The sequence below is a fragment of the Bison bison genome, unplaced genomic scaffold (assembly GCF_000754665.1).
Source record: "Bison bison bison isolate TAMUID 2011002044 unplaced genomic scaffold, Bison_UMD1.0 scf7180017864473, whole genome shotgun sequence".
NCBI classification, from domain to species: Eukaryota; Metazoa; Chordata; class Mammalia; order Artiodactyla; family Bovidae; genus Bison; species Bison bison.
The window spans coordinates 8,402,769-8,413,429 of NW_011495034.1; positions in this window are offsets into that span (position 1 = coordinate 8,402,769).

Sequence of the window (10,661 nt, forward strand, 5' to 3'; positions counted from 1 at the left end):
ATTTTCATATAAAAGAGTAATTAATGTTGGCCTTCCTGTCTAAAATTAAGAAAAGTGTTTGTTTTTTTTTTATGTTAAAGTCAAACAAGGATAGTCTTAACTAGGATTATATTGAAATTCTTTCTATAAAGCCTTTGAAGTACTTTTAACAAATTGTGAATGTTGTCTGTCTGTAAATTATTTATTATTAATAGAGGAACTGATTCCAAGTCATACTCCAGATATCACCTGATAGTCACCATTAATAGCAACACTGAGGCTATGTCTCAAGGGGGACAAATAAAAAATTATTTCTCAGGTAAACGGTAATATTATTCTCAGCTTTTACATTAACTTAATGATTTAATGGGTCCTTACTAATAAATGTTCCCATTTTTCCACAAGCATTTTGACAGTTATTTATAAATTGCTTATACAAATATCTGCTTCATTTCAAAAGAAAATTAAAAACATATAAACTTACATTCAACTCTTTTCCAGCCCTTCCCCTGGTTCATGTCATGCCATCTAGGGCATCCAGATAAAATTAAACAGCACAGATACAGGAAAGAATTCTGTATATACCCCAAAATCAATGTGCACAAATCTGTAAACATGGTTGGCTTGATATATTAGAAGATTTAGATTCATTCCAGCAAACAAATTCAGTAAAGGGATGATTTATAGCCAAAAATATTATCCTGGCACTCCATACCTTTGCCATCAATACTTTGTGCCTGTGAAAGTTCATGAGAGAAAGTGACCTCCAAACATTCTTATATTTCAAATCCAAACTTTCTTAGGTTTCAGATAAAAAATATTGACCTTGCATGACCTTAAATATCAGAATTATGTACCTCATTGTTGTGGTAGATTCCCAGAATTCATACCATCAGTGAACTTGTTAGACATGTAAGATCTCAGACCCCACCTTGACCTACTAAGTTACAATGTGCATTTAACAAAGAGTCCCAAGCCATTCCTAAACACATTAGATTTTAATAAGCACTTCTGTTTATCACCTTGCATCTTTAAGCTCAGTCGTTCAACCCGAGGTTTTACTGTAGATAAACTGCACTTTTCTTGCTCTGAGACATCGTATCTTTTGTCATTGTACAACAATCTGAATCCTAGTGCTGAAGTAAATCTGACTTCTGTGATAACAAATGGAACTTACCTGTAAAGTTTCCGGTGAGTGAGGTTCTGTGGAAAGCCATTCTTTCCTGAGAATGTGTTTCAGATCTCTTGATTCTGAAATGTTAGACACTGTATATGACTATACAATATTAAAATTGTGACTCCTTCGTGATTCTTTCAATGATTAGAATTTTCCAAAATTTACTTAAGCCCCTAACTTAAAATAGGTTTTTATTGTTCTGATGGAAAGGTTGGATATAGTTGTTCAAAACCCCAGTCATTATAGTAGAAATTTAGATGAAGAAAGGATGCCAGAAATTAGTTAGTTTTCCTGTTTTAGACCACCCCTTCTTGCTTTTAAGGGAAATAATTTGTAATAAAAATTTATGTTATTTATCCTTGGTTTAACTGATATCCTGTAAGCTTCCAAAAAGAATTTATTATTTGAGAAGACTTCTCTGTAAAATAAAGCTGCTGCTGCTGCTGCTGCTGCTAAGTCGCCTCAGTCGTGTCCGACTCTGTGCGACCCCATAGACAGCAGCCCAACAGGCTCCCCAGTCCCTGGGATTCTCAAGGCAAGAACACTGGAGTGGGTTGCCATTTCCTTCTCCAAAATAAAGCTAGATTTGTGTAAAACTGTGTGTGCTTAGTCGCTCAGTCATGTCATTCTCTTTGCAGTTCCATAGATTGTAGCCCACTAGGCTCCCTGTCTGTGGGATTCTCCAGGCAAGAATACTGGAGTGGGTAGCCATTCCCTTCTCCAGGAGATGTCCCCAACCCAGAGATCAAACCCAGGTCCCCTGCATTGCAGGTGGATTCTTTACCATCTGAGCCACCAGGGAAGCCCAAAAAATGTGTAAAGGGACTGAAATAAACATATCAACCACTTTACCGTGTTTACTGAGATTAAACATTAAATTTGGTTTTTCACCTCTTGGAAGTTAAAATAAAAAATATAAATGAAACAAACTATAAAGCAGGTTAGCTTTTGCAACCCCGTGTATAGAATCCTGGTTGGGGATATTACAGTTGTGTCCAACTCTTGCGACCCCATGGACTGTAGCCTGCCAGGTTCCTGTCCATGGAATTCTCCAGGCAAGAACACTGGAGTGGGTTGCCATTTCCTTCTCCAGGGGTATAGAATCCTCGTTGGGGATATTAATAACAATATAGTTCATTTTGCTTTTTAAAACCTTTATATAGATGATCAATTTTGAACCAAACTTTTATCTGAAAGGTTACATTTCTTCAGTTAAATGAAAGATGCTTAAATTTAGTTCAATGTCGTTCTATTGGATAAAGTCTAATAGTATGCGCTGAAGAACTGATGCTTTTGAACTGTGGTGTTGGAGAAGACTCTTGAGAGTCCCTTGGACTGCAAGGAGATCCAACCAGTCCATTCTGAAGGAGATCAGCCCTGGGATTTCTTTGGAAGGAATGATGCTAAAGCTGAAACTCCAGTCCTTTGGCCACCTCATGCGAAGAGTTGACTTGGAAAAGACTGATGCTGGGAGGGATTGGGGGCAGGAGGAGAAGGGGACGACAGAGGATGAGATGGCTGAATGGCATCACTGACTCGATGGACGTGAGTCTGAGTGAACTCCGGGAGTTGGTGATGGACAGGGAGGCCTGGCGTGCTGCGATTCATGGGGTCGCAAAGAGTCGGACACGACTGAGCGACTGAACTGAACTGACTGATCCACACCTCATTGGCTAAATCCTGAATAAATGAAACTGGTAGGAACAAAGGTAGGGTTTAATTTTTTACAACATAAAATTTTAAAACTTTGACTTCCTAATGTTTGATAAAGTTAGATCTACCTGGTCAAAACCTTCTGGTTATCATGAAATAACTGGTATTATGAGAGTAAAGTGCTTTTGCTCGATAAAAATATTTAGTTCTTCCCTAGATGAAGCCATTTTGAGAACCAATAGTTTTCTTGTACACTTACTTGTGTTGACTTACTTTATGACAGTGTTGGTATGAAGACTAGAAAAAGAATACAGAATTCTCGACTTGGATTTCAACTACCGTCTTGACAATTATTTTCAATACTTTTTAATTTACAGACAGTTACTTTACAAAGAATGCTGAAGAGACAGTTTTTGTTTCTAGTAAAAGAAGCAGGGGAAATCAGTCTATCAATGCAAAAAAGTAGAGTATATACGTCAATCCTAATCTCCCAATTTGTCCCATCCCCATCCCTGGCTGTGTCCACATGCTCATTCTCTACATCTGCATCTCTATTCCTGCCCTGGAACTAGGTTCATCTGTACCTTTTTTCTAGATTCCACATACATGCATTAGTATATGAGACTTGTTTTACTCTTTCTGACTTATTTCACTCTGCATAACAGATTTTAGGTTCATCCTCATCTCTACAAATGGCACAGTTTTGTTCCTTTTATGGCTGAGTAATATTCCATTGTACATAGGTACCACATTTCCTTTATCCATTTATCCAATCCATTTTTTTTTTATTAAAGTAAAGCTCCTGATAGATATAGCCATGAGGGGAAAGGGCAGTACTAAAGGAGGCACATAGCTATGGAATGGTTTACCACCAGCAGATCCTCTTCATGATTTTACCCACTTCAGTCTGTTTTCTCCCCCAGCCCTCGTCCACACTTATCATCTGTGAGCAGAGGACAGCCCTTATGGCAGAACAGTGAGTGATCATCATGTCCCACTGTCACCTCAGTGACACCTTCTGTCTCTCCCTTCATTTCTCCTTGGTCCAGCTTACCCAAAGCCCAAAAGGCTAACCTTGAGGATTAAACTATCATATCTTTTGTGCCTGTCTTCATCCAGCTAACTAAAGAGCTAGATGATCTACACTTTGTTTTGTAGGACACTGATAAAAGGCTATCATTTTACTGTCTGCCTACATTTCTAAACTTCCATTGGAAGAGGAAAATGTAACTGTTCTCTAGCTTACTGAGCCCTGCTAAGCTAAGTGCTTCTGTATTAGTCACTCCGCTAAAACAATCTGTGAGGTATGCAGTGTTACTGGCTTTAACAAAAGAGTAAACTGAGGTATAGATAGGTTAAATAAAACTTACCCAAGATCTTACAGTGATCTTGGGAGTGGAAGCAGCAGAATCAGGTTTCAAAATGTAGGTGTGACTAAGCACTAAGCCTGTGATCTTGACCTCTACACTACATAAACTTCCCACAAACAAAGCTCACAAAGCATCACTGTGAATCACTTTGATGTAAGATATCTATTCATGAAGCTCTTTCTGGATAAGGCTTCATTTTAAGACATGTTTGCTAGTAGTAGGCTCAGAGCTCAGAAAGCTAAATATTTTAATTAGACACCACTTGTCTTTACCAATAACTTAACATTTTTATATACTTCACTGTTTCTTCTTAATTATTAATATATGTCTAAATACCCCCTCTTTTCTCCTGCTATTGATTTTTACACATTTCTTCTGATTTTCACTGATGTCAAAACATACATAATGATTAAGAGTAGAAACAACAAAAGATTTTTCAGAATAGTCAAAGCTTGGAAATTCTGATCTTTGTTTCAGAGAATAGTGAATATTTGAGGATCACTTACCTAGAGTTGAAAAAATTGGTTTCTTATTATTAACTATTTGTTGACAAAAGCATGCTCAGTGTAGCCATCTTCTTTCATTACGGCTCCTTTACTCTTTATAATTTTCTTTCCTATAATCATTAAATATCAGTATCTTATTTATGTTATCTCTTTCATAGAACTCGAGCTGGCCTGGAATGACAACCGCTTCTGCATATTCTGTATTCTTTCCTAGCCCCTAGTGTAAAGGAATGTCAGAACAGAGGCACATTAGGGTTTTATTGGATAATACTGCTATTAAACATCTTTTTTCACATTACATGAAAAAAACTCATGAATATATCCTGTGTTTTACAGATTTTAAGGACTTCCAAGGTGGCACTAGTGGTATAGAACCTGTTTGCCAATGCAGCGAAAGTAAGAGACGAGGGTTCAATCCCTGGAGGAGGGTATGGCAACCTACTGCAGTATTATTGCCTAGAGAATCTTATGGACAGAGGAGCCTAGTGGGCTATATTCCATAGGGTTGCAAAGAGTCAGACATGACTGAAGCAACCTAGCACACAAATTTTAAACTTGGAGATGAAATCAAGATAACTATTAAGCTGCCTTCTACTTTTAGTCTCATCTTCTCCATAGATAACTGTGTCTATCAAAAATTTAACATTTATTTCCCACCCTTTGTTAATGCTGTATGTCAAATGGATCCAGTATAGCTATACATATTATTTTTCATGTGTCTATGTGTTTTATATACTATAGATATTCTTCAGCTTTCATTTTTTTCTTGTACAACGTCTTAGAATTCTGTTGCTATAACCAAACATAGATATCAATATGTTGTCGTTCAGTCTCTAAGTCTTATCTGACTCTTTAAGACCCCACTGACTGTAGCCTGCCAAGCTCCTCTGTCCACAGGGTTTTCAGGCAAGAATACTAGAGTATATTACCATTTCCTTCTCTAGGGGATCTTCTCAGATCAGGGATCGAACCCACATCTCCTGCATTGGCAGGTAGATTCTTTACCCCTGAAACACCTGGAAGGCCCCAGACATAGGTATGGCTTGTTCTTTTTAACTGTCACATAATATTTCATAAAATAAAAATATCAAGAGTCATTTAACCACTCACCATATAGAAAACATTTGACTTCTTTTCAGGATTTTATTATTATTAAGATAAATGAAATAAACATTTGCTTTTGCATATCTTATATACATGTATCTTATATAAGTACTGAGTATATATATGCATATATATATGTATCTTATATACATACTGAGAAGTAGAATTTCTGGGTTATGGCATATGTCTTACTGTAAGAGATATTTCCATAGTAGGAAGTTATATTATGGTCAGTCTAGGTTCAGGTATAGAAGTAAGAACCTCCTCAATCCTGGGGTCAAAAGTTGTAAAGAGTCTATCAATTTAACAGCAGTTGTATTATTACAATGGAAAACATATTGAGAATCAAAGGAAATGGATACTGACTCCCCTCTGCATCTAATTATAATTATACAGCCTTTCCAGACTTGAATTTCCTCAACTACAGTGTTACAATGGGATAGGGCTAGATGATTTATTTCTTAGGAATGTTCCAGACCTACATGGCATTTTTCTGGTCTTCATTTATTCATTCATTCAGTAAGCATAAACAAGGCATATATAAGAATCTACAACATTTCTGTAAGGACTTGGCAAGAAACAATATCAGGAAACAAGACAATGTGTAAACAGATATGTATCATTCAAATAAATGTATCTAGCCCACAAAATGTGTGTTTTCAAAAAAAATGATAGGAGAAAGAGTACGAAAGATAAATATGTATCATTTATTTGCTTTTTTTGGTCCAGATTTTCCCCTAAGTACAAGTCCTCTCATCTCCTACAACTTCCAACAGTGTGTAGTTCATGTGCTGCGCTGTGATTAGCTGCTCAGTCCTGTCCGACTCTTTGCAACCCCATGGACTGTAGCCCGCCAGGCTTCCCTGTCAAGGAGATTCTCCAGGCAAGAATACTGGAGTGGGTTGCCATGCCGTGCACCAAGGGATCTTCCCAACCCAGGGATCGAACCCAAGTCTTCCACATTGCAGGCAGATTATTTACCGTCTGAGCCACCAGGGAAGCCCGTGTGTAGTTCATAAAGTGAAAGTGAAAGTGAAGTCGCTCAGTCGTGTCCAACTCTGTGCGAACCCATAGACGGCCTCCCACCGGGCTCCCCTGTCCCTGGGATTCTCCAGGCAAGAACACTGGAGTGGGTTGCCATTTCCTTCTCCAATGCATGAAAGTGAAAAGTGAATAAAGAAGGGATCAAGAAGGAAAAAGTGTGGGAGAAGGCCTTCCTTGAGAAGAGAATTAATGAATTTAATACTTGTTAAAGACTAAAAAGAAAAATATAGCTGTTTTAATGCAGTTTTTAAAGATTCCTGTCTTTCAGCACTGAACCTGTACATCTCTTTATTTTAACTTTCTTTGAAGTTGTGGTAGCTTCAAAGGCAAAAGGACACAAAAAAGATGAGTCAAAACACAGACAGTGTAATTTATAACATTGAATTATCAGCCCACTGGGAGGTCAGCTAGAAATCAATTACATAAAGTATAGTTATATTAAAATGACCTAGAGGTGTGGGATGGGGACAGTGAGAGGAAAGTTTAAGAGGGAGGGTATATATACATGTAGCCTGATGGCTGGTTCACTTCGTTCAGCAGAAACTGACACAACATTGTAAAGCAGTTACATTCCAATAACAATTAATAAAATTAAAAAATGAGGAAAAAATATGACGGTAACAAGACAGCATTTAATAATTTTTCACAAATAATGAGAAACCTAACGAGGACAGAATCATAAGTTCCTATCAGTGCTCCATAGATCAATTTACTTTTAGTTCAGACAGTTTGAAACTTACCCACCCAAAGTGGAAAATTGAAACCCTCTCCAAGTAGGTGATTTCAAAGCATGATTTCACTCTCCCTTTGTCAATAACATCAATTTGATAAAGTGTAATTCATTTTAGAGGACGTTTATCATGTGCTAGGTTGGCGGTTTAGTCGCTAAGTCGTGTCCGACTCTTGCAACCCCATGAATTGTAGCCCACCAGGCTCCTCTGTCCGTGGGATTCTCCAGGCAAGAATACTGGAGCGGGTTGCCATTTCCTTCTTCAGGGGTCTTCCTAACCCAGGAATCTAACCCGGACCTCCTACATTGGAGGCAGATTCTTTACCAACTAAGTCATGAGGCATTCTAGTAAATGCTAGGGACATAAACATGGCAAACTTGATCCCTGCCAAAAAGAGTTTGCCTTCCATTGGAAATATTTCAAAGTTCTGAAATCTCAAAGCCAGAGTAATTTGAGTGTGCCACCTTTAATCAAAGAAAAACAAAGAGGGAGAGAGAAAAACGTTACTTACATATTTTGTGAGAACTTACCGTGATTGGTTCCAGGACACTCTACCACCAGCACCAACCTGCTTGAATACCAGAATCCAGAGATGCTCAATTCCCTTTTAGAAAACAGTGTTCCCGCAGTAGCCAAGGTCCCGCTTCCACAGATTCAAGCAACCACATTGAGTTAATGTGCAGATGTGGAACCTAAGGATGAGGAAAGCAATTGTGCTTACATAATTTAATTTTACTTCTATCGACTTAACTTTCTTTAGCTGGGAGATAGGGAGAGAATTAATAATCTGTGGCCCTTTTCAGCTTTAACCTGACAACTGAGTCAGCCTTTAGGCTTCCAGTTGTTGTGTAGAAGAGTAGCAGATAAAGTAGCCAGTTCAGTGAAAGCCATGTCAAGTTAAAAAAGGAGTTCAATTATTCAGTAGACCATCTGCTGCTCTTTGTATATCTTACCTCACTGTATTGGGTAAGTATGTTCCCACTGATCATAAAACTTTACAGGTAATGTATTTAATGGATTTTAATGTTCTAGACCTATGGTAAATTCACCAGATAACTCATACTTAATTTCAACCTTCCATTTTTTAAATCTTTTCTTATTAGACTGAAGCCACTTTTCTGACCGTGAACAAATAATATGGTAACTGTAATTAACATTTTTTGGTTCTGTTAATTTTTAAAATTTTACATAAACCTCCATGGTATAAAGATTAATCATATCTAAGATAGGAGATATTTCTACTTAATAATTTTACATCTTTTTTCTAAATGTAGAATGTATAAAAAATCCAGTAGATCTTTCATCAGTGTGTCACAGGCCTCTAACTTGCTACTGGGCTATTTATTTATTGAATTCATTTATGCAAAACCAAAACACCTGGTTAGAATTCTATTCATGGTCAGTTAGTCTAAGATTAATTATAATTTCCAAATGATACAACTTTGTACTAACATATTTAACCTCTGGTTTGTAGATGTAAATTTTAACTAATGCATTTGATATCCCATGAGATGAGGGAAAAAATGATACTTATTTGAGGAAAAATGTAGCAATAAAGTGAATATACTGCCTTAAAATCTTGTACATGTAACCATTCTTACATTCTTCCCATTCTCGGTATATTTCCTTTCTGATTGGGTTCTAAACATTTTAATTAGGTTTTCTTTTATACTTACTGTCAGCCTATACTTCAAATAGCCACTCGCCTCACTCACAGTCATTAATGATGTATAATCTCTTAAGGCTAAGATTAGATCCATTCAGCCTTAGTTCTATATATACTTTGTATGTTAAGTGGTTCTTCATACACCAGACTTACAAAGGATTCCTCTCAAATCATCTGTCTCCATCTCTTCCAAGTCTAGTGCTGTGCCCGGCAACATACACTCATCATCCAAAAGCTTAACTCTGTAGACATGTAAAGGCAGCACAGATAATTCAAAGCATAAATTTAATGTCTTACCAGGGCAGGAGTGGTGATACCAGAGCTTCTTAGATCACTTCCAACGGGACTGCCATCTGGTCTGTCATCTCTCAATCTTTTGAAGGATATTCTAACAAAAGAAATTCACGTGTGTTTAGTCACTTCAGTCATGTCCAACTCTTTGTACATGTAGTCCACCAGGCTCCTCTGTCCATGGGATCCTCCAGGCAAGAATACTGGAGTAGGTTTCCATGCCCTTCTCTAGGGGATCTTCCCAACCCAGAGATTGAACCTGAGTCTCTTAAATCTCCTGCATTTGCCAGCAAGTTCTTTATGCTTCCCTGGTGTCTCAGTGATAAAAGAATCTGTCTGTAGTGTGGGAGACCCAGGTTTGATTCCTGGATCAGGGAAGATCCCCTGGAGAAGGGCATGGCAACCCACTCCAGTATTTTTGCCTGGAGAATCCCCATGGACAGAGGAGCCTGGTGGGCTACAGCCCATGGGGTCGCAAAGAGTGACTAAGCACTCAAGAAAGGTTTTAACTTACCTGACATTCCCCCTAGTGTCAGACTCAGTACACTCATAATTTCTAAGGAGAGGGCCAAGGGGCAGGGTAATAGTACCACTAGAAAATAGGTAAGGCCTTCCCTCATTCCTCTGTGACTTCCCAAATTAGACTCTCCCATACTGCAAAGACTGGAGAAGGCAATGGCACCCCACTCCAGTACTCCTGCCTGGAAAATCCCACGGATGGAGGAGCCTGGTAGGCTGCAATCCATGGGGTCGCTGAGGGTCGGACACGACTGAGCGACTTCACTTTCACTTTACCCTTTCATGCATTGGAGAAGGAAATGGCAACCCACTCCAGTGTTCTTGCCTGGAGAATCCCAGGGACGGGGGAGCCTGGTGGGCTGCCGTCTATGGGGTCACACAGAGTCGGACACGACTGAAGTGACTTAGCAGCAGCAGCAGCAGCGTACTGCAAAGACACTAGATATTAACCCTCTAGCTCTCCATCCAAATGAAACATTCAAGTCTTGTCCTAGTCAAAGTCTGATAAGCCTTAAGTGTTAGTCGCTCAGGTGTGTCTGACTCTGTGACCCCAAGGAATGTAGCCCACCAGGTTCCTCTGTTCATGCAATTCTCCAGGCAAGAATACTGGAGTGGGTAGAC